The sequence below is a fragment of the Schistocerca piceifrons genome, chromosome 1, assembly GCF_021461385.2.
Source record: "Schistocerca piceifrons isolate TAMUIC-IGC-003096 chromosome 1, iqSchPice1.1, whole genome shotgun sequence".
NCBI lineage: Eukaryota > Metazoa > Arthropoda > Insecta > Orthoptera > Acrididae > Schistocerca > Schistocerca piceifrons.
In genome coordinates, this window is record NC_060138.1 from 983760879 (window position 1) to 983787414 (window position 26536).

A 26536-nucleotide genomic window follows, 5' to 3' on the forward strand; every position below is an offset into this window, starting at 1 on the left:
GGCTCGCGCGCGCACACACACAAACACACACACACACACACACACACACACACACACACACATACGTGAAGATATTTTTTTTATCAGAAGTCGTAAAGATACAGACAATACTGGCATAAATTACAATACTGTCACTGCTGGAAGAGTTGAATTATTATCTAACTTACAGACTACAGTGCACTTGGCACCTAAAACATAACACTGGGTTCTAAACATTAGGTACGAAAATGTTATTTCCACGCCTGAATTATCTGTACTGTTATACTATAACAGCACGAAACATAGGTGACAAAATTAACGTGATAAGTGGCAGTTCAGTAACAACTGACAGTTTCTCCTAGACTTTTATGAGAATGCGCTACTAGTGTTACGAAAACGAACTTCCATCACATGACTAAGGTCCAGTTTTGAGGGAAAGGAGATAATACATCATGTCCTACGCTAGAAAAGTATGATTGACGGTTCAGAATGTCTAATAAATCTTTAACTTTTTAAGTTAGATTCGATCTTTGACCCACTGGCGGTGATGTTCTGCTGGTGTACGAAAACGAAATTTAGAGGAACATTGTAACATTTATTGATCGGAATTATGGTGCCAAGGCCCTCTTAAAATGTTTACACACTGTGCGTCCATAAACGACAACTAATAGTAACTGTAGCACTTTTATGCACCAACGGTATATTTTTTGCCGCTTTAGCACAAAAAAGCATACTGGTTCGTTCTGGTGTGATCTTCCCTGTACTGCATTAATTAAATTGCTTATTTGAAAAGCATCAAATACGATATGTTAGTTTCATAAGCAGTTACAAAAATATGGCAGCTGATCGGCTTGTTTATGTCAAAGGCATTGTAGATAGAGCTTCGCACAGAGGAATGTCTGATCAATGAGAATTCGACCGCTGCATCAAAATAAAATTGTATTGTTTATCAGAATACGAAAAGAATTCTTCTGCCCCTAACAGTACAAGGCTAACATGGCACTAGTGACCCAACTTGGACGTTAACTGCATTTGTCAGCCGGCTCTGGTGGCCGAGCGGTTCTAGGAGCTTCAGTCTGGAGCCGCACGAACGCTACGGTCGCAGGTTCGAATCCTGCCTCGGGCATGGATGTGTGTGATGTCCTTAGGTTAGATAGGCTTAAGTAGTTCTAAGTTCTAGGGAACTGATGACCTCAGAAGTTAAGTCCCATAGTGCTCAGAGCCATTTGAACCATTAATTTTTTTATTTTTATTTATTTATTTATTTTATTTTATTTTATTTTTTTTTTTTTTGCATTTGTCAAAGAGGAAAGTTCGATCTTTGTACCATACTTGATACAAGGAAAATGGACCCCAAATTGAATACTTCCAGTCCTGAATTGTTCTGCTGATAGAATTTGTAGGTTAAGTTGCACTCAGCAGTGGGCAAAGTTCTAAATTTTTACCACGCTTGTTCTAGCACAATGGACACACAAATCAAATATTTCCACGTATATATTGTTCAATAAGAGTAAAATGATACACTTGGCACTACTGATCTATGTTACACGTTAAGATGCACTTGGCAGTGGCTGACGTAAACTGTTGCACACTGGAATCTACATGAGATATCATACTGAACAAAAGTAATACACTTACATATGTGTAAGAAACAATGCTTCTTATGCTTTCAATTACCCACTTTCGCATAGTTTTGAAAGTAAGACAAACATTATAGTGTTTCCTATGCTAACTTATTAACTTTATTTTGCAGAATAGAACGTCCAGATTCCCCTGTGTACTGTGCTTAAAGTAATTTGTACATCTGGGGTGTTCCTTTTCTAATACAGAGAAGTGAATAGGGAAAACAAGGTTTGTTATAAAAATAGTATACTGCTTTATGCATTCACATCTACACAAATTATAGAATAACATTATTTATTTACTGCCATCTTTGGTCTTTCTGCATTGTTTCAGCAAATAGAGAGTTGTAATATCATTCATTTCATGATAATCCTCGTAAGCTCTTGATGGCACAACACATGGTTCATGGTCCTTCATCGACCTTTTATCAGCACCTCTGCATTTTGATGGAGTCACTGTCTCTAGAATTCGAGCGTCTTTACGAAAACTATTCTGTTCACTTACCAACTTTGAACAGAGTATCCAGCTTCAATTCTGTTACTGTTTTATGGATCCTTTCCATTATTTGACTTCTACTCATACTGAATACATTCTTTTGACTCAACTTACAGAGCTTTACAGTCTTCACCCTGACTACAGTACACCCCTATAAGTCTTTGAACTAGACATTTTCCAGATTTTTTATGCATCGGAGTAGTTCTAGGAATTTTGTTGAATTTACTAGTACCATATTTGATATGGAATGTTGTATTTTTCAGCTTCCAAAGTTTGAAGCATTTGATTTTCTTCGCATTGAGAATCTTTTTCTCTTTTTCTTTCCCCGTGTTAGGTTACAGATGGAATACTGAGATATTTCTGAAAAATAGGCGGGCAAGGAGGTGATAGCTGACAATTTCAAACAAATAAATAGGTATTCAAAACTGAAATAGTTACGACGTAAGGTCAGCGCAGTAACGCCAGTCTGGAACGAAACAGCGGAGAGGGCTGTGAGAAGAAGGTCAGCCAATTGTCCGCTGACCAACCTCCCTCCACGACGACAACGAGGCAGCAGTAACCTCTATGTGAAGAGGACATGAGGGCCGCTCGCAACTTCGATAGCAGCTTTAACGATAGCATCGTAGCGTCTATCTCTATGTAGCACAGACTTGTGTTTTTCTGTTCTTAAGAAGACTGATTATTTTGTATGTGACCCTTTGTTTGCGACACATGTGAAAGTTAAGTAATTGTAATTGTCTCTTGTAATAAAACTCATTAATACTAGTTGTTTGATTGTTTGCTTAGCGAACCGAGTATGCAGGACTCCTAGACACAACAGAAATAATATTCTAAAATCGGTATTTGACAACATGTGTGCCATAATCTGCAAATGAGTGTCAGCTGCTGGATCTCAAATAGTAGTGTCACACCAGAAGGTGATAGGTCGGTTTAAGTCAAGCGCATCCCACCTGCTGTAGGGCCATACCTAGTAAGGCTCTGTGAAGTTCATATCAACCTTCGAGTTAATGAATGATATACCTTTTAGAAATAAAAACAATGGGACGTCAAAAAATAAGCAACACGTCTCGTCTCAAGCTAAGAGTAATGCGTAAGAAGAGTGGCGCTTTGTCAATAGAGAGTACACCTTCTAAGTTCCATGCAGACACAGTTCAGCCGTGGTACGGTTAACAGGTGTTTAACAGTGTTTAAATGAAGTGGTGCAGTTACTGAAAACTGTAAGTAGGCTGTTTAGGTTCTTATATTGGTAACGCCACCGCCACCTAGCGCTCTGTATGAAAATCACTGGCTGTGCTGTGTGCAGTCTGTCACTGGGTGGCATTGTTGGAATTTGCTATTGTAGTGTTGGGCAGTTGGCTGTTAACAGCGCGTAGCGTTGCGCAGTTGGAGGTGAGCCGCCAGCAGTGGTGGATATGGGGAAGTGAGATGGCGGATTTTTGAGAGTGGATGATCTGGACGTGTGTCCATCAGAAACAGTACATTTGTAAGAATGGATGTCATGAACTGCTATATATATTTTGACTTTTGAACACTATTAAGGTAAATACTTTGTTTGTTCTCCATCAAAATCTTTCATTTGCTAACTATGCCTATCAGTAGTTAGTCCCTTCAGTAGTTTGAATCTTTTATTTAGCTGGCAGTAGTGGCGCTCGCTGCATTGCAGTAGTTCCAGTAACGAAGATTTTTGTGAGGTAAGTGCTTTGTGAAAGGTATAGGTTAATGTTAGTCAGGCCCATTCTTTTGTAGGGATTATTGAAAGTCAGAGTGCGTTGCGCTAAAAATATTGTGTGTCAGTTTAGTGTTGATCAGAATAGGTAAAGAGCGAAGTGTCTGAGTACGTTCAGTTTTGCTCAGCTGTTTGAAAATCAAATAACGTAAGGGATTTACCAGCACAGTAATTCAATAATTTTTCTAAGGGAACGCTTCATATGTCGATCCTTAGCCGAGGATACCTCATTGGAATCTTCTGATTTTTTCCCTGTAGTTCAAAAGTTAGACACAATGGAACAAAATCTTCAAAAGTTAGACACAATGGAACAAAATCTTCGAAAGTTAGTCACCATGCTTGAACAAACACGTGAAGATTTAACAACTGGGTTACATAAAATCGAATCGAAATCTCAAAAAGTCTGTAATGACGTAAAAACACAAATTTGTGAGCGTTTCCGACGTATTTTTTCGCGGCATGAAAATACATTACAGAATCACGAAGCAGCCATAAAAGAACTGCAAACTATTGTTCATGAAAATCATGAGCCCTTGCAAGCTAAAATTGACTCAGTTGCATCTACCGATTCGGTTACACAACTTGCAAAAACTCAGGAAAACTTAAAGGACGCAGTAGATACGATTTCAACACAAATGGACACTATGAAACTTGGTTCAGAAAAACACACTGAGGAGATAAGTACACTACCGAAGAAAGTAGCCGAACTTTCGGATCAGTTCACTAACTTATCTACAAAGGTGGATGTTAATCTGAATGACACAAGACATGTAGCCTTCACTGACACAGAAGAGTACGAACAAATTAGGAAATTCAAACAAAATCAGAATCAAATTAATACGCAACACCAAAGAGAAATCCAGGAAGTACAAAATCAGTTGACACAGATAATACAAGAATTACATATTTCAGAAGATACTCGCGCTCCAATACGGGAAGAGGGACATAGAAATACGGAACAGCCACAAAATAATAACACAGGGCTCTTCGGAAATTATGCAACAAATTGGCAAGGTACACCGAATTTTGAGATGGAACTGCCGACACGACGTAACAATGACCGATATGCGACTCGCATACACGATGATTTTACTGTAAACTGTTTATTACTACACGTAAGTTCAAAACATTTAAGAATTCCGGCAACGACATTCATCCAAAAGCGTGGCTTCATCAGTTCTCTCATTGTTTTCCTTCCCAACTGGCCACTAGAACACAGATTAGAATTTATGTGTGGCAACTTAGAGAATGAACCAGCTGTAAGAATGCGATCAGTCATTCACGATTGCCACAGTGAAGGAGAATTTTACCATGCCTTCATCTCAGCATATTGGTCTCAAGCCACACAAGACCGAGTAAAACATAGCATCATAATGATGAAACATTTCGAACAATCTGAATTTTCCAGTCTTGTGAAATATTTTGAAGACATGTTGCACAAGAATTAGTACCTGTCAAACCCTTACAGCCCCTCAGAACTCATCCGCATTTGCTTAATCAAATTGCCTGAACTTTTACGACATATTATTTTGGCAGAATGTTGCAAAGACGACATTGAAGCTTTTCAGGGACTCTCACAAGAATTGGAAATTGACACTGACAATCGTGGAACACGAAAACAGGAGCACAACAATTGCAGGTCACATCCGTCACAATTCCGCGGTGAAAGAAATAATAAATGGACACCACAAGGCGGTTCTTACAACGCAAATCCTGACCAAAACAGACGCCACCCATATGACAACCACTGGCAGAGTAATAGTTACAGAGAAAGATCGCATTTCCATAGTAATGAATATGACAGAGACAATCATAGAAACCGACAATATGGCAACCAGAACTATTATTATCACGGGAGACAGAATAACTTCAGACGCAACGGTCCACCATGCAGTGATAATTCAGGGAGAAATTCTCCATCACTTAACCGACAAACAAGAAACTATGTAAACTACCGACATGACGACAGACGATATAATCGTAACGACAGAGCTGAATTGCATCAGAACTGGCGGGATTCAAATAGGGCAGGACCCTCTCGACAAGGTGAATTTGTAAAAGTTAGGTCTTCTAATCCTAGTAACGACGCACGCCAACGAAGAGATACCAAACAATGACTCGCACCTCAGGCAGCCACGTGCGCCGGCTGGCTCAGAGAAAAATAACATAGACGCTAACCTTGAGAAAAATTTGAGCATTCTTTATCGATGTACGATGTCCCACATGATAATTCCATTGAAGCTGGAGCTCTGGATACTAGGAAGAGTAAATGATTGCACCACATTTCACATGTAAAACCGTTCATCGAGAGATAATCTGCTATTTAACTTAGTCTTTGCTATTAAATTTTTCACTTTACATTTCTATTTGCTTTGTCAGACTTAGAATCTGTTAACATGCAACAATGTTTGAAGTTAAATATCCAGCCAAGAACCAAGAGAACTTATTTAAACAGAAATTACGAATGCATTGTTATAGTGAACAGAGGACACGGTGTTATTGTGTGTGTATATTCTTGCTTGTTAATTGCACAATTACGTACTGAATATAAGGCTTACATACTTAGAACATATACAGCTAATGAGATTTAAATGCGACATTTTGGTTTAGTTGAAAAGACATTGTTTATTTGAAGTACTTTCTGTGGGATTAAACATGACTTAGTATTTGGTTTGTTTGACAGCTACACGATTATATCACGACGCTACTAATGTGTGACACAATTTATTGTTGCTTTTGCGGTGTATCTGTTTTATATCTGCCCAGTTTTTCTGTATTATTCTGGAAAGTAAAACATGTTTTAGTAGTAACTTTTGTGGTATAGCTACAATGGGACAGCCTTTTCTGTAGCACAACAATACGTTACAGCACCGTAGTTGGTGCATCACAGCAATAAGCATCATAACTATGATATCTATATGCAAAGCATTTCACTTTTGTTTATGATGAGGTGAGTACATTGACTTCAGCAGAACTTTGCTTACAGAGGACGATAACTACGACACTTCCACAGAATTATCTTACAGCAAGACGCACATTTAGCGCTACAGGAGACGCATTTGAGTGATTAATTATGTACTTAAACAATTTATTTTTCAAGATTTTTGAATTACAAAGAAAATTTTCCGTGATACATTGCATTCCATTGGTGTAATCTGTAACACCTGAGGGTATAATTACATTAATCATCAGGGGGGTACACGCTTACTTTGTGTACCATGTGTCTGGCAAGCACAAGGAGCCCTAGCTAATATGGTATTTGCTTATACAACTTTACACATCGGTACCATGTTTCTCTAACACAGAATTACACAGCTATCTCATTATTTAACTGAGAGAGACAAACATTTATTTTACTACATCAGTGACAGATGTTTACGCAATTACACAGTTGGATAACTTCACACTTATGAAACTTCATTTTGTATGTACTTTGTGAACTCTTCATATTTTTTCAGAACCATTGTGATACTATGAGAGATTTGAATGATGTATTTGGTATGGGATCATGATTTTTAAAGTACATTTGAGGTAGATGACTAAGGTTTTGAAATTATTGAATGAAGTGGCAACGACTTTGATATGTGATTGATCTTTTATGATATTATTGTGATGACAAGGTGTATTATGCTGTTGAGGCATGTTTATGATCAATAAGCTGATGCTATATGAGGAATCTGATTATGGTACGTATTTATTATGATGAAATATTAAAGACGTGTCGACAAATATGCATATGTGTAATAAGGTAAGGAATAATGAGTAGTGGCTAGGAACTCGACGAAATTTTTTTGGACACTGTTATATTTATAGGATTTTGTTTCTACACATTTGTAACGCAAATTCTCAACCTGTGAAATTTTTTTATATGAGACTCTCACTGCTGTCGTAAATATTTCGTTAAGAAAGTTAAGTGAACTTCGTTTAATGCATCGTGTGTGCCCAGCTGTGCCACCTGCCTGGAGAAAAAGCCATTAGGTGGAGGAAAGAAAAAAAAAAGGAGACCATTAACCTCACTATTGACATTTCTTTGCAGAAAGCATCGCAAATACGACACGCTCGAACATGAAAACATGTGCTTACACTGTGGAGCTCTAAATTTATGATATTTACTAAAATACCTAATGAAATAAAGAGAAACATTTCACATCCATTGTCTTTCTAGTTGAGAGATCTCTCATTTTGTTTAATATCTAGCTTCTAGCTGCACTGCAGCATTGGTTAAAATAAAATTTTATAGATGCACTAATATAAATATTTTATGCCTATAGATCCAGTAAATAATAACTTTATGATCTACTGCAAAAAAAAAAGAAGGAGTACAAAAAGACATCTCCCTTCACAGGAATTGCATACAGAATGTTCTTTACAAGTACTTGCTAATTTTTTGTAGAATACGTTTTTGTGGTGCACCACTTTAATTACATAGACATTAAGATGTGAACATACATTTCCCTTACATGCATTGTTGTCTTTAGTGTACAACTTTTTTTGCTTGTGGGTTTTCCATGTTTAGATATAAGTTATTACATTTGCTGCTGCTGTTTGCCAGGCATAGTGCTACTGAATTTCACTTTTTATTAATCTGTTAAGCCAGTTATACTACTGATTTATTTTTCTTATTTGCTGCACATTGCCTTATATTAGTTATATTTGCTTTGCTAATTTAGATATACTGCTGCTTGCTTTGCTAATTTCCATTTTTTGTCATTGCTGTTTGTGTTAATTGTTTTGTACTGCTGCAATGCCTCATCCCTTAGTTTAGCATCTGAGCTCAGTAGATTTAAGTTAGCTTAAGAGGGGGGATACTATATAGGAAACTAACTATGAAGAATAGGGAATGAATGCATTGAGAAGTTATATGAAAAAAGATTTGGGCAAAAATGAGTATTGTAAAATGAAGAATAGTTATTTTAAAAGAGGATAAATAGAATACAGAAAACAGGAATAGATAGGACTTTTTGGAAATAATGATGAACGAAAGGAGATCTCCAAGAAGTAAAGAAAGTTTTGTTTGCAAATTACTGCAGCAAAACCAACCCTGTCCTTTCCTTTGTGTTGTTCTGCTATGTTTTTGTGTACCCTTGTGTATTTGTGTTCTTCCTGTCTTTATGTGTTTATCTGATGAGACTTATGTTGTAGAATTTTTCTAATACTCAGCTACATTCAGTATGATGAGGAATACTGTTATCCTCAAATATAATTTGCATTAATAATATGTTATTTACTTTGTAAAGATATTTAGACATTATTAATTCTGTTCTGTTTCAATGCTCATACGTGAAATTAATGTTTCGAAAACTATTCTCATTATTTTATTTATTTATTTATTTATGTCATAATTCCTGTACCACTAAAGTACATGTTTATTTCTATTCTTCTGTAAAGCCTGTATTACTACAAATGTTACTGTACTATTATGTTCCTTAATGATGTATTTTGTACCTTTGTAATTGTATTCTTATGTTGTAAATTTATAATTGTATAGACACCAGTTCTTCAAATAAAGTTTCATTTCACTGCACACGTTTCTGTTGGTCATAGTATATGCACAGCATGTGAGAAGTTGGGACTGCTAGTGTTTGCATGTGTGTTAATAATTCAGCAAGGGACTGGTTAACAGCATTGCTGGTTCTAAGGACAATTCCAAAAACTTTGTGAGTGCACAAGTGGTGGTTTATGGACTTGCTATATTGTCCACATGACTCTTCGATGGTGATTCTGCACCTGCACAGTCGCAATAGATGGCTGCTGGCCGTCTCTACAAGGACTGAAGTGGGTCTGCACCTTTGATGATCCACCAATACCATTATTTCTACAAGGACTGCAGTGGGTCTGCACCTCTGGTGGCCCACCAATACCATACTCTCTACCAGAACTACAGTGGGTCTGCTCTGTGATGACCTACCTACCAATACTCTTCAAAACTTCGACTGACTCTGCTGTGGGTTTGCTTTGTTGTGGCCCATTAGCTGTCTGCATGTCAAGAGTCAGCACTGTCTTTCCGTTGGAAGGACAACACTACTTCTTCAAGACTCTGAGAAAAACACTGCAATTTTACTGTGATGAATAATCAGGACTGTCTTTATGGACTGTGAGAAAATTTTATCTTCTGACCAACATTGTATCAATAAGCGTGTGCAGTTGATTTCTTTGTTATCGTAATTGTGAAAATTTTTTAACAAATATGTATTGGCCAGTGCCCAAAACAATTTGTAAAATTTTTGGTGGTGAACATGGGGGCTATGTAAGTAGGCGGTTTAGGTTCTTATATTGGTAACGCCACCGCCACCTAGCGCTCTGTATGAAAATCACTGGCTGTGCTGTGTGCAGTCTGTCGCTGGGTGGCATTGTTGGAATTTGCTATTGTAGTGTTGGGCAGTTGGCTGTTAACAGCGCGTAGCGTTGCGCAGTTGGAGGTGAGCCGCCAGCAGTGGTGGATATGTGGAAGTGAGATGGCGGATTTTTGAGAGTGGATGATCTGGACGTGTGTCCATCAGAAACAGTACATTTGTAAGAATGGATGTCATGAACTGCTATATATATTTTGACTTTTGAACACTATTAAGGTAAGTTCATTGTTTGTTCTCTGTCAAAATCTTTCATTTGCTAACTATACCTATCAGTAATTAGTCCCTTCAGTAGTTTGAATCTTTTATTTAGATGGCAGTAGTGGCGCATGCTGTGTTGCAGTAGTTCGAGTAACGAAGATTTTTGTGAGGTAAGTGCTTTGTGAAAGGTATAGGTTAATGTTAGTCAGGGCCATTCTTTTGTAGGGATTATTGAAAGTCAGATTGCGTTGCGCTAAAAATAGTGTGTGTCAGTTTAGTGAATAGGTAAAGAGCGAAATGTCTGTGTACGTTCAGTTTTGCTCAGCTGTTTGAAATACAAATAACGTAAGGGATTTACCAGCACAGTAATTCAATAATTTTTCTAAGGGAACGTTTGAAAACTTACTCCAAATTTTAAGTACTCGGAAGAGCAACGTTCTTTACGGGTTAAACGTCTCAGATGCACATATATTTACATATAACTTCTGGCGATGTATGGGCGAAATGCAACGTCTCCCCCAACCGCAGTGAAATGGTTCTAATAATCTGACCAAGGCCCCATAAACGTGGGCAATGCCGATCGGAAATGAAGGCCATTCGACAGCGACCATGAAGGACATGGTCCAACCAGTTCAGAAATTGATTCGAAGAATTTGCAGCTACGAGGATTTTCACACAGAAGTTCTCGAATGGATGCATGATCAAGGAACGTGTTTCTTCCGTCGGGGAGCTGAACAATTGGTACGAAGCTCCAACGACTGTTTATAGAGACCTGGTGACTATGCTGTGCAAATGTGTCATTTGGTGTGCCAGAAATGTGTAACATACTTTTTGAAGGCCCCCCCCCCCTGCCCCATCGTATAGCGTATTTCAGTCTTCGTAACGTTGTGTTAAGTAATTTGCTTTGCAATATGGGTAAGTCATACTAATGTACATACATGGTAGCAGTACAGAACGAATCAAATCACGAGGTGGTGAATGGTTTGGGGTAGATCGAGAAATAATACTATAAAAGTTGCAGGTGCGATTGAAGAATCAAAACATTAATAGGTATGAACGATTAAAATATGTCAGCCTTAGCAAAGTGATGCAGATACTGATTCGCTATTGGACAGAAGAGAGAGAGAGAGAGAGAGAGAGGTGACATATTCCGAGAAGAGAGACACGTCCCGACAGGGGTGGTAAAGCTTTAATCTGCTCTTAGGAACGAATTTTATTTTGAGTCAGTCACAGGTCTTAGGTTAATTTGTTTCTGAGCTGTATGGCTGAAATGGGGAAGAATACAAATAAAAATGTAGTCTTTTGCTATATTCTAGAGCAGTCGCCAGAGGTATAACATCTTGTGTTGCTGTATGGAAGACTGGTGAGGAGAAACTGGAAGTCTACCCCACTGTCACGATAACTGGAAGAATACCCTTTTTATAACAGAAAGTAAGGGGTTGGACTACATATCTGCTTAGTATAATTGCCCATTTATTTGAGACTGTATGTGCGTCGTTACTCATTCGCCGGTGTCGGTAGCATGCCAAAGGAATTTATACAGTTTATACCTTCCGTAAGCGCCTTGAACACCGACAATCTACTACTGTCTGAGCTCTCAAGGTTAGTCATGCTTCTTCTCTCTCACTAATACACCTTATAAGTCCTCTGTTGAAAGCTTAATAAAGAGTGGCTACGGAAGAAGGGTTAATACGTATAACCAAAAATATGCTGAACAAGTAAGTTAATGTAGAGACACAAAGACCTCTGTATAAGTGACTTTCTTATGAACAAGGTGTTGGTAAATACAGCCATTTTTCCCATCTAGAATTAAGCGAGGGCACCTAAGAAATGTTGATAAGTGGCACACGCCTTCGCTGGCACGCCATTCACGATATTTCTGTTAATTATGCTTACAACGCGAATTAACATGAGGTAGATACTCACTAGGAAACAATTATTCACGCATTTTGAGAGAAAGTAACTTACTACAAAAACCAGAAACATAAAAGGTATAAAAGTGATGAATATTATTAATTGAAAGCTGTAATGCTGTGTGGTTGTAAAATCAAAGCTTCTAAATTAACCCCTTCTTCACTTGCACAATCCAAACCGAACATAAGAACTGTGACTCAATACTTTAACATGCGACCAGTCGGTGATCAGCGAAAACTCAGGCAAACACCAAAAATCTTTCAACTGCGTAGCCAAGTGCCAGAATAACTTACCCATCTTCACGTAGTTGAGAACGTGGACCTACCATCATTCTATAACTACACAGTCAAAAATAGTACTGTTTCACATAGTCAAAAGTTGTTGCCTACACGACACGTTACTTTAGTGTACTTGTTCGAAGTAACTACCTGTTCCTCCTCCCCCCCCCCCAAACCCCTCCTTTTAACAAAGGAATTCCCCTTGCGCTGTTAATGTTACAACCCTTACTTTCAATTTCACCTAAGTTTATTTTGACTTTTCTGTATGCTGAATCCCCGGCTGATGTGGCCGTGCGGTTCTAGGTGCTACAGTCTGGAACCGCGTGACCGCTATTTCATTCCTAAGTCACTTGTATTTCCCTCTTGTGATTGTTGAACAGAGTATTCGCTATCACTGACTGAAATTTATTGCATAACTCAATCGGTCTTTCCCCCTCTCATTTCTGTTATCAACCCCATATTATCTTGTACCCCTTTGTTCGTCTCTTTCCCCTACAACAGCATTCCAATCTCCCATAACTATTAGATTTTCATCTCCCTTCACCTATTCAGTAACATATACTTTAGTTATCTCTTCATCTTCCGCTTACGACTTCGAAATGTGTACCTACGAATTGTTGCCGATGTTGGTTTGCTGTCGATTATGACGAGAACTATTTTATCACTGAACTGTTCATAGTAACTAACTCTCTGCATTACCTTCCAATTCATAACGAACCCTACTCCCATTACACCATTTTCTGCTGCTGTTAATATTACCTTACACTAGTCTGACGAGAAATCCTTGTCTTCTTTCCATTTCATTCACTGATTCCCACTATATCTACAATGTACCTTAACATTTCCCGTTTCAGATTTTTCTAGTTTTCAGATTTTCCGGTTTCCGTACCACGTTCAATCTTCTGACATTCCACACCGCGACTCGGAGAACAATACTCTTTCGTTGGTTAATCAGTCTTTTTCTCATGATCACGATCCCCTGGCAGCCCCTCCCGGATATCCTGGAATCTTTAGGAAATGGAGAGATAATCATTACTGGCCACACGTTTGTTGATACACATTCTGTGTATTTGTTGTCGTGGTTTCCATTGCCTTCTGCATTCTCATGCCGTTGATCGTCGCTGATTCCTCCGCCTTTTAGAGCCCGTTTCCCAGCGCAAGGGCACGAGAATGCTCTGGGCATCTGTCCGCTCTAAGACGTCTTTGACAAGGCCGCTAGCAGAAGAAGGGTGAGTTCTTATACCGGAGGTCTTCGGCCGTCATTGTCGATGATTTTTTATCAAAACCAGGACAGGAGAAGTTTTGATTAAGGTGTCGATATGTAATCCTGTTTATAAAAAACAAAAAAGGAGGTCAGAAAACGAACATTTTTGTAATCGATAGAGCTACTGTCGTATACCCTCCTGCAGCGAGAGTATTTACAATTTAGGCATTTCATAATACTAAAGACTCAAAATTCAATCTTTTAGTATCGAATATGAGTCTTCTGCACAAGATTACGATAGTGGTAATGTTCCAGGGACTCATTTTCGAAAAAGGAAACAGAGGAAGTTTGAGATTTAAAATGAGGTCATACAGATGGGGTATGAACGCGGACAGAGGACAGATGAAGAAGGAAGTCGTCATTTTCTCAAAGCCGTCCGTACCCCCGTCCCTCCCCACTCCTCTGGCGTTTGCCTTAACCGGTTTCGGAAATTTATAGAAAAGAAATCTACAGAAGACTGAAAAATATAGATAGCAGCGTCAGGTTTAGAACCCCATTCTAATATGTGAATGTAGTGTGCTACTCTTTGCGTTGCGTCACTCGGTTATACTTTCCTGTAGAAGCAGTAATCAGTATATTAACTGTATTGATAAGTTATAGAATTTATAATAGTTTCTTTCTAATAGTCATCCACCACAATAAGTCGTGAAACGCTGATAAATTATGCAGTTGCCTAAATGTTGCTCACGAAATATTCGCGGTCATGTTCATAACTTGGAAATGATATCATGGCCATATACAGGGCCGTAGTGTGAGTGACTCAGACCTTTCTACGCTTCTCGCAAGCGTATGGAAACTAAGGCTGGTCCCCGGACGACGCAGCAAGAAGCACGTAGGAGCGACGAAGGACCGTACCACGCACCGCCACGCACCACGAGGGCTGAGAGGCGGTGCGGGGAGGACTGCACGCGTGGCAGCACTGCTATCTGCTGCGCCACTTGCTTCTGATTTACGATGCTGCTGACTCTCCAGAGGAGGCACCAACTTCTCGAAACTAATAATTATTATCTGCATGAGTTCAGCGGTGATCTGCGTATTAAGTACACCATACCAAAGACGCAAAGCCTAAACATGTAAATGTTAGAGAGATATTAGGGCAACTAAAGTAGAACTCCTGTGGAATATTGGTGACGTAGACGTGGAATTGTAAAAACGTGAAGAAAAATAATAGTATGTTACATGAACGTATTCTCATTTTCATGGGCGGTATTGTTGTTGCCTCAAGTTGCACACTAACAATGCTCTTCAAGTTCCCATAACACGACGCAGTCACAGTTTGTACAGGAAAAGGCTACTACCTTTTGTTAAATTTGGTCATGGCTGCAACTTTTGAAGGGCTTTCATCTTAAGGTCTCAGATCACGATTACTCGCCCACCTCCTCATAAACCTTCACGCCAGTCTTTTTTCGTTTGGTGACACTATGGACTGTCCTTCTTAGTGACTTTCATCTCCCGTTCCTACATAGTAAGTTTCCCTTGTAGTTGTTTTGATTGGAGTTACTCACTCATATTAGTTAGAAAGTAAAGGCACAAATACGTGGAGTTATCGTTTCACATAATTTCTCGGCGTTTCCTAGTACTCGTAATACCGAACCAGTAGCTTTCGCCGTTATTGTGCGTTTAAGCTGCAATTTGAATGAATTCAACACAGTCATTTGTGAGTGCGTTGTAATATAATATTTAATGCGGAGCATTTTGAATATACCACTAGCAGCGCCTTGCTGCAACACGTGATTCAGTTGCTTTTATGGTCGTACAGATTTTAAAAATATTTGACACACAGAAGGCTGCACATGACACAATATTTTCACAGGAAACTTTATTCCTATTGTTCATCCAGACTGGGTCTACAGCTTATGACTCGAAGTGTCCGATTCATGGAAAAAGAACGTAATGTAATTCATCTAACTACGCAAGGCTACAATGGTTTAACTCCTAGCCCTGTGCTGGTAGTAAGATTTTCAGCAACAAACAGTGGCATTGGGATATAGCTGAACTGGCGGTCATCGCTCCATGTACAGGACGGGCCTTCAGAGGTTTTCCGTGAGTCTATTTCTGGGCATACCAAGTGTAAACCGCCTAGTAACTTTCAGTTACGTCTGTGAAAGTCTGCAAAACCAATCACCTGTCTCTCCCGTCACTAAGGTGCGCGTCATTTATGTTGTCGGCCGAGTTTAGGTTCGTTCTGCGCATCTGACGTCAAAAAATACAGTCAGCCAATGAAGAGAGAACGACGTTGCCAGATCTCGACTGCAGAGCAGAGCACGGACGAGTGTCTTCAGTTTTAGAAACGTTCAGTCATAAATAAAGTAATAGAACAAAGGCAATGTCTTGATAGCAGACTTTGTTTTTTGAGAGTTTGGAAAAACCATTCTTTACACCAATTGCTTCATTTTCTATTAATTAATTAAACCAAACAAGCAATAAAACTCTTAATTCAGGCGATAGCAAGGAAAGGTGTTTGTATCAATTTCACGAACTGCTTTTTCGCAATAAAGAACAGCGGTAATTGTTTATTTCCTATTGTACTTCGACGAAGTGCGAGTAATTCATAGGCATACCAACAGTGTTTGTCAAAATTTTGCGTGACCTGTTAGAGTCCTTATCGAGGGACATTGCAGAATGAGCTACGCTAGCTTAACAGTTAAGGCGTTGGGTTAGTATGCGAAAGGTAAAAAGAGATCAAACCTTGTGTGATGCTAAATGTTTTCTTTATTTAAAAACAATATCGAAGTGTCTTACTTCACGAATTTTATTCGTTTGAATGCAATTTTTTGAAATTTCTAGTGCTTTGTCTCTTCATTAACCCTTTCGCTGCTGCAGTCACGTGCTCCCCGCATTCCGCGCTGTGCGCGATTTTGTCATCACTGCACTGCTCGCCTGTGCAGACACATGGTGTTCCCACTGCTTTGACACACTTATCATTCGATTTCACAAAAAGTATTTGGCCCAAAAATTAGATTTTTACACATCTTCTTGACTGATACCTTCCCCCCATAAATGACTTAATTTTGTTTCGATGTTCAACCCAGTTATTGTGCAGCATTAAATGTAGTAAACCATTGCACGAAATTTTTCATGGGTTTGCAGAGGTAAAAGTCCATAGCGTATACTTTCCGTATGGTCGATTTTAGTTGCCACAATGTTGAGAATGAAATGTGGACAAGGTACCTAAATGTCATATAAAATTTAGTGTATAACAATATCTCATTTAATTTAAGTACCACATAGTTGTCGTATGTAATATTGAGAAATATTCCGTCTTTCGCGGCTGCAATAAAAGTTTTATTTACACCGGGCGCGTTTGGCTTTATTTTAAAGCACTTCAATCAGTCAAAAGAAGTGGGGGGAAGTTATCAGTCAAGAAGATGTGTAAAAATCAAATTTTTGGGCCAAATAGTTTTTGTGGAATCGAATGATAAGTGTGTCAAAGCAGTCGGTTACACCATGTGTCAGCACAGGCGAGCAGTGCAGTGACAAAATCGCGCACAGCGCGGAATGCGGGGAGCACGTCTCTGTAACGGCCAAAGGGTTAATGCGGCCGTGGTGGCTTTACTTCATAAACTGCGCGCTGCCCCCGAAACGTAAGCTTGCGAACTATTCTATACTATGGCGCTTCTTCTCTTGGCGCGTGCGTCGTGTGCAACTGGAAACGCAGCAATCTCCCGCGTCTGGGCGGGCATGCGCGAGCCGCCAAGATAAAAGAATTCAACTATAGTACCGGCCTACCTATGGAATCTTAAATAAAGCAGACTGCTGTACATCTGCATCTATAACCCACAAGAAGCCTTACAGAGAATGACGGAGGGTCTTTCAGGTAGCACTATATATATTTGTTTCATTCGAGAATGGTGCGTGGGAAAAATGACTGTTGATAAAACCCCGTAAACTCCTGTTTCTCTGGTTTCCTTGTTTGGAGCTATTTCGCGAGACGTATGGGGGAGGAAGTAAGTAATATGTTGGTGAGTCTTCCGGGAATGTACACTCATGCAATTTAATTAGTAATCCGCACAGTGAAGCACAACGCCTCTTGTAATTGGAGTCTGTTGAGCTTCTCTGTAACGTTCCTGCGCCGACTAAACCATCCACTGAGGAAAACGTCGATTGGGATACCTCTATCTCTTCTAGAGGATATTTCGTAATTGATGGCGTAAACGAATATATATGAAGATTCACGATGCTAGAAACCAAAATGTCTCATTAAACGTGGCCTCTAAAATGCTGTGCTACTGCGAAACAAATCTCTACTACTACAATCTCTTTGTTTTTCATATTTTGGGAGTATGTAGTAAGTATCAGACCAAGCAAACAAGTCCAGTAAAAATGAGCCCTAAAGTACTTACCTTATGAGTTATGAGCACTTGTTCTATAGATGAGCCATGTTTCACAGTAGCTAAGATGAAGTGTTCATACCTCTTATGTACTTTAGAGCCCATGATCACCGGACTTCTTTCCTTGATTTGGTCCATGCTATCACCTCTAAAAATATAGAAAGCGAAGAGCGTACTGTGGAAGAGATTTCTTTCACACTAACGAAAATGAAGTATTCGTAGCTCTTATGGTATGCGTTGTAGAAACCTTGTTTACTGAGACTATCTTTCATTAGGAATCTACTTTCAACCGTGTGTGTCTATGCTATTAGTTGTAATACACACTGTATTAATTCAAACTGTTAAGGGTCCAACGGCAAAGATCGTTACTCAAGAATCGACTGAAAAACTATTTCTGAATGAATTATATTTCAACGAATCTCAGCGTCCCATCCGCACTTAGATTTATGTGATCATTCCATTTTATGTCATTCCAAATGGTAAGTTCGATTTGTTTTACAGAAGTTACCGTTTAGAGTGGTTTGTCGGGAACAGCGTAGTCAACCAGTAGTGGATTTCTTCGGTTACTTATGCGGCATTCGTCACATTTATTTACTTTCAGGATCAGCTGTCCGTCTCTGTAATTTTTGAGCTAGCTTCCATTTCTGTTTGTGCTTCGAATTTTGTAAACCTTTAGTGCACCAAACTGGGGTCTGACAACTTTTCAACAGCGTTTAGATTTCCTTTACCAGCGAGTTCTGCTAACCCTAAAAAAACAGCTGCCGGAGGATGCTTCCCTCATAACTACTAGCTACGAGCTCCAAGTCTTTGTTCCACGTGTCCAGATACTTGACTTGGCTGAATACAAAAATCTTTTTGTTGTCGCGTAGTACACTTCTTGCTAGTTGTATACAAAAGTTCAGATATTGCTATGATCAGCAAACGGAAAGCAGGATTTTAGTAATTGTAACATATTTCTGCACAGATCAAACTTTTTTATAAAGCAAGTGACTTCTTTGAGTTATAAAGGATCTCTTAGAGTAACAATAAAATTGGATAAAATGTAAATGTATTTATTTATGACATTAGAACAGAGATATGTAGCTTCATTCATTTTGCGATTTAAAGCTTTCACTTAAAATTGTAGGTTGTAATGTTATAAGCAACTGATCGGTCTTAGGAAATAAGTAAAGTAGTAATACAAGTATTTTAATACTGTAATGCTGTACTATATCACTTAATGTGTCTTACAGGCGAAATAAAAAAGTCATGTTATTTTAAGCGGACTTGATGGATCAGGGGCTGCATAATAGTACTACCATTATGATAGTCCGTGATGTTTGAAATTCAGAGACTGAAAAAGAAACATATTTAGTTACTGAGGAAAAATTATAAAATATGAGGCATAGTAATGATATCCCAATAAAAGACCTTCCAACCTTAGGGACAGGTTCTGTTAAGTCCTGCCCAGTCGTCTAATATAGAGTGCCTAGGACACCTGTGCTCTCGGATCGGTAATCAACAACTCAAGCAAATCGTATTAATAGATTTTTTTCTTACAGTAAGATAAATGACAATTTCCTAATACAAGTGAAACAATGTATTTCCTAAGTCACCGCTGTAGCGTTCGTAGAACGGCTCGTGTTCAACTGGGCCGCGGCCAGTCTGCGCGGCGCTTACCTTCTGTTCGCCTTGAGGCCGCCGCTGTCTCGGTGTCGTCCTACTATTGGCTGACGTCGTCTCACAGCTCTCTTTGCTCTAACTTTCCTGACTTTACGCAGGTATATGTTCCTTACGCCAAAACACGAAAAAAGACTAATAAACATGGGCTCTTAAGAGTTATGAGCACGTGATGTTCACCCACAAACATCTTATTGGTGACTTCTGATTTTTGATTCCTTGACCAATAAAACAAAATTTCTGTCAGATAGAAAAAAAAAATTTTAAAACCAACTCAAATAATGTATCTTTCTTTTCCCCGATACCCGATTACCGAATTAAAGTCGGGTACAACGCGTAATACGAAAAAGAAATACAGGATGACTATTATTGAAATACATGAAAATAGTGTAAATTAGTTAAGAAAAACGGCGTGGACACACTTTATTCAACATGTAGACATCACTACAGATAATCAGATTTAGTTTATGACATGTTCGATATGTCTGCCATCATTGGCGATGGTGTGACGCAGACGAATAGCGAAATTCTGCATGACCCGCTGAAATGTTGGAACATCGATGCTGTCGATGACCTCCTGAATGACTGTTTTCAGCTCTGTAATGGTTTTGGGGCTTTTGCTGTACTGCTTGTCGTTCATATAGTCCCACAAAAAGAAGTCGCATGTGTTCAGATCCGGAGAACATGGTGGCAATTGTGGCCCATGCCAGTGGCCTCAGGGTACCCCAGAGCCAGAATGCGGTACCCAGAGTTCTCTTCCAGGATCAAACACTCTCCTGCTTCGGTGAGATTGAGCTCCGTCTTGCATGAACCACATCTTGTCGAAATCAGTGTCGCTTTGGACAAAGGCGATGAAATCATCTTACAAAACCTTTAAGTACCGTTCGGAAATCTGTGTGCCATCAAGGAATGTCGCACCGATTACTTCGTGACTGGACTCTGCACACCACAAAGTCACCCGTTGAGGCTGAAAAGACTTCTCGACCGCGAAATGCGAATTCTGAGTCCCCCAAGTAAACCAATTTTGGTTATTGACAAACCAATCCAAATGAAAGTCTGCTTCGTCGCTAAAGGAAACCATATTCACAAAATACTAATTCCCGTCATGTCCCGCGGCTAACCGTGCAATTTGAACGTCCTGTCGCAAACCGTTCAGAAGTTATGACGAGTTCTATAATTGCTTCCCTGTATGATTACTTCACTTTTAAAGACGAGTTTGATCGAAGAGTGACGAATATAACCACTTTATTTAAATTAAGTGTCAGTGCTAATTAGCACACACCTAATACCGAGTATGTTGCCATGCTCGTTAACATGTCCTCCACGTATTCTCAAAAGACACCATAATTATTTCACACTTTGCACCGGTACTCCATGCAATCTAAGTTCGTGCAGATGTGTGATGGAGGAATCGTGACGACATATTATGTCTACAAGAGTGGTTCTAAAGCAGCCCTAGAACTGGTAGAGAACTTGCCCACAAAAGGCGAAGGTCCCGAGTTTGAGTTTTAGTCCGGCACCAGTTTTAATCTGCCAAGAAGTTTCGGCTCTAGAACTGTCCATCGTTATAGGATACATGCTTTATGAATTTGTTAAAAGTGTGTATGGTGCTTCGTTACCATTATCTACAACTGAATCCTCTACACAGTGGAAATTAATGACGAAAAGTATGATATGTGACATTATTACAGCGGCGCTGAGAAGAGATTGAAACGCTATGGAAAGATGCTGGTGGGACACAATGTATATTTAGAAAGAGAGAAAGTGCTGCACTTGTGTGTGTACAAATCAATTAAGTGTTAATTAATCAGCATAGCACTACATTGTTCTGTGTTTGGCCAAGGTATCTCTCAAATGACTACAAGATGATTGACTCCCGCGCGTTTAAATGCCTAGAGACATCGCAGGTTACGTCATTGCTCCCTAAACTTCGGGATCGAAAGTGATTACCGATAAACCGTGAATTTTTATTGAAATCTACCGTCCTTGGAGGTGAAAGTATTTTTAGAAATGTTGTAAATAAAGACCGCTGATAACACTTCTAGTTACTCCACTAGTGGAAGCAGGGTGTTCAAAAAACCAACGCTCAAACTACCAGATACAACGCAGAAGATAACAATACGTATAATTCGATAAGCAACTGGTTGTGAGAAACACATATTGAGTGAGCAATAAGCATGCTTAAGTACACCCGTAGTGAAGGAGACAAATAAAAAGTAACCTCTTCAATCATAAATAACCAATGCTCACCCTCGCATCGATCCAATAAACATCATTTAGCCGTGTAATGATCACATGATAGTCTCAGTACATAACATTGAATGATACACTTTCCCTACAACATCCCGAATCCCAAGTACCTCAGTCCACTAAATTGGTTTCTCTGGGCCTACATGAATACTCCTATGGACTCAGATGGCGTAATAGTTGCAAGAATTCTTGCAGCTGCCACACAGAACGCACCATGCATGTTTCATCGAACATGGTACGGCCTGATATATCGGTACTGGCTCTTTTCTGAAGTTAATGATGCTCATTTTGAACATTTATTAAAGTATTTAAGAGAAGAGTAAAGGGCTAAAAATGTGCAGTCTTTTTTATTCTCAATCGCAATGGATGACGTCTTGGATACACTGTACTCAAAATTTATTTCCTACAGCTGGTGGCTTTTGGAAATGTATTTGTGGTTTTCTCTATTATTACGTCTATTACTTTGGGAGTTGTAATTTTGTACATACTGTATATAGGATGACTCAGCTGCCATTACCGATGTTGTTTTATGCAATCCACGATGAGGTATCTGACCTTCATAAGCCACGTGTGAAATTTTCAGATTCTCTTGCTCATTGCGCGCAAACTATTAAATCCACAGAAGAAATGAAAAGAACTAACTGGTAAGAAATTTGATGCTGTTAAATTTTGTAGCATGAGACGTTTAGCTAGAGACCGTAGTTTGTGCGTTATTTAAGAAAATCTTCCAACTCACCCCACTCCCATACTCAGCCACCCACCGGTCAGTATTCCCAGTATGTTGTTCACTGGACTCCCTCCTACCTCCGTTATAAATTTTGGGACTACACGAACTATTCCCGATATTCTACTTTTTTGATTATTATTGATTGGGCTATTATGCCACCAGTATAGTCAGCTGTTTTGTTAATATTAACTTAAACTAGCCCGTGTCGTTAATGAGAGAAAAACGACTTTTGTAAACGTTCCTCTAAAACTAATTCTTGACAATTCGATCGAAACTTAACCCCTACAAGCACAGTACTTTCGTAGCGAGGAGGCTTGACGAATATAACGATGTGCTTGTTTATACTATACTGTAAAAATTCACAAAACTGTTAGAAAAAAAGTTACGTGGACGTCAATTTTACAATTTGTAAGTGGTAGACTAAGCCAGTGGCGTAGCCGGCCGGTGTGGCCGAGCGGTTCTAGGCGCTCCCCTCTGGAACCACGCGACCGCTGCGGTCAATGGTGCGAATCCTGCCTCGGGCATGGATGTATGTGTTGTCCTTAGGTCAGTTAGGTTTAAATAGTTCTAAGTTCTATGGGATTGATGACCTCAGTAGTTAAGTCCCACAGTGCTCAGAGCAATTTGAACCAGTGGCGTAATAAGGCCAGTAAGTAAAAACCAAATACGGCCGAATGTGGGAATTAATCCGTGCAGTCGCAGATTTTTGTCCAGTAGTAGAAGGGAGTGGCATGAACAAGATACCAGAAATCCTGAAAGTTAGGGCTGAGAGTGCGAGTGGTGGTGCGTTTGGAAGTTACTTTCGTACTTTATCTTGAAGTACTCGAAAACTATGGTCTCTAACGAAATAGTATCCTAGGTACAAAATATTACATAAAATTTCCTACAACTGGTTGAAATCGTTCAAATGGCAGTATGCACTATGTGACTTAACATCTGAGGCCATCAGTCCCCTAGACTTAGAACTACTTAAACCTAACTAACCTAAGGACATCACACACATCCACGCCCGAGGCAGGATTCGAGCCTGCGACCGTAGCAGACGCGCGGTTCCAGACTGAAGCGCCAAGAACCGCTTGCCACAGCGGCCGGCTTCTACAACTGGATCCCGCTCATTTTTTTCTGGAGGACTAACAATTTGAGCATACCGAACAAGAGAATATGAAAATCTCGAGTGTGGTTTATGAAGACCATAGTTGCATTGCGGGTAGCGTAAAGCAACATCGATATGGGCAGCTGAATTACCCTGTGCATGCCTCAGAAGCGACCATGTTCCTTGTGACCGAAGGGTTCAATGAAATCAAATGAAATTATCGTATGGTATTTATGGCCGGGAGTCCCCACTTGTTTGGCCGCCGAGATGTAACTCTTTTCATTTGACGCCACAGTGGCCGACGTGCGTGTAGATGATGCTGAAACCTTGACGAGGAAAAATGGTTCAAATGGTTCAAATGGCTCTGCGCACTATGGAACTTAACTTCTGAGGTCATCAGTCCCCTAGAACTTAGAACTACTTAAACCTAAATAGCCTAAGGACATCACACACATCCATGCCCGAGGCAGGATTCGAACCTGCGACCGTAGCGGGCGTGCGGTTCCAGACTGTAGCGCCTAGAACCACGCGGTCACACCGTCCAGCGACGAGGAAAACACAACACAAAATCTACGAGTGGAGAAAATCTCCAACCCGGCCGGGAATCGAATACGATGTCACAGCATGGCAGTGAGAGGCGCTGACTACTCAGCTAAAGAGGTGGACGGACGGGTCCAAGTACTACCTCTTACGCTGGCGGCGCTTACCCAGACAGTCACCCAACAGCGAATCACAACGCCAGAGCCAAAGGACGTAAGCGACCCACTGTGCGTCGGTGGAGCTGGTTCTGGTGCGCTGTGATATACGGCGGGGCCGCACCTGCTGATCTGGTCATCACCAGCCACGCCACGAGGCGCGCCGCTGCCGACGCGGCGCTCGTCCGGCCAGCAATCAGCGCTAACGACGGCGCGCCGGCCATCCGTCTTGCGGGTCGCAGCCTCAGCCTCGGACAACAACATTTTTAATTTGGTCACCCCTAGGGCTGCGACCTCTCCCCCTCATCAATCTCTGTCCGGCGGCGAGCAGAGACGTCGGCAGTGTGCTGCCCTGGACCGCGTCCGCTCAAGTGGCCGCACATCGAAGAAACCTGACGCCCGCCGTGTCGGATGGCGTCCGTGTTGTGCTCAGCCGTGGCGCCTCCACTCCCAACTGACAAAGCTGTCTATTGGTTGAAGTACATTGCTCTCCATAAATCAAGGACGAGAAGCGAATATTTGAGAAATCCTTTCACGAAAGCTGAGTATATGGTTAGATCTTTAATAATTACATATTATTGGCCACTTTGGAAATTAAAGAACTAAAGTAGGTACACCTAACTACTACCGTAATTAAACATAAATAGTCAACTCAACCGTTGCACGCTACCCTCCCTCACAGTTTTACTTCCGCCCTGTACCTCGTGGCCTGTTATTCAAACTCCACAGTTCTCCAATGAATCTTGCGGGACCAGCAACCCTGGAAGACTGAAACTATTTGCCGGATCGAGACTCGAACTCGCGACGATGTGAGACGAGATCCTGGCAGCAATAAATGTATAAGGACCAGTCGTGAGTCTTGCTTAGGTAGCTGAGCTGGTATAATACTTCCCCACGAAAGACAAAGGTCCCGAGTTCGAGTTCTGTGTGGCACACAGTTTTCTCTGGCAGGAAGTTCCATATCAGCGCACATTTCGCTGCAGTGTGAAAATTTAGTTCTGAACACAAAAACAGATAATCCTGTCACTTCAGGCCTCTTATCAGATCTGTGACCTTCTTTAGCAATAAATTGTAATAACCCTGTCTTCGTCGCCAATTGTCGAGCCACTGGTATGTGTAAAAAACTATATAACACTGCAACCATACTCAGGTCTGGTGCTATCTGTCTAATTGTTGAAATAGTTACACGATGACTAGCTCGGCTAGCCATGAATGGTAAGCCTCTGATCGAATTCGTCCGGCGGACTAACGAAGAGGGCCGGTTTGCCGGTCAGTCTGGATGTGGCTTTTAGGCGGTTTCCCATGAATGCTAAGCCTCCGATCGAATTCGCCCGACGGACTAACGACAAGAGCCGGTTTGCGGTCAGCCTGAATGTGGCTTTTAGGCGGTTTCCCAGACCCAACAAGGTGATCACCGGGCTCACACCCAAGTCCAGCCTCGGTTATGGGCTTCTCAAACATTCACAAAACTTTCGCCGGTTTTCAAATGATCAACTCCCAACGCAGACAGTTCAAAGCTGAATCTTGCGGGTTCGGCTGTTTTCTACATCAGGCTAGTTGAAGTACACAGTCTGACCCGGGAGTTAACGGGATGGCGACAGGGAACTCATCGGGCCAACCCATAAACTAACCATTCCAACTCTGTAAGTAACCACGCAGACCATGCGACCCAACACGGGACAAAGCCACAATCAGAAGAAGAAGAAGTGTGTATTACATGACGCTCACTGGCGGAAGGACCAACAGACATAGAAGAACAAGCTGTGATAGTGTGGATGGTCGACGTTCCCGATATGTTTTCTGTGCAGGAGCTTCTGTCATCGGAACAGAAAGCGAAGCAGAATAGTTTGTGTACGGCAATAAAGAATGTTGTAGTTGAAGGCGGGAAACGAGAAAGCTGGCTGAGCGAGTGGAAAACAAAGTTAAACTAGTTATCTGTGAACTAAGGAGA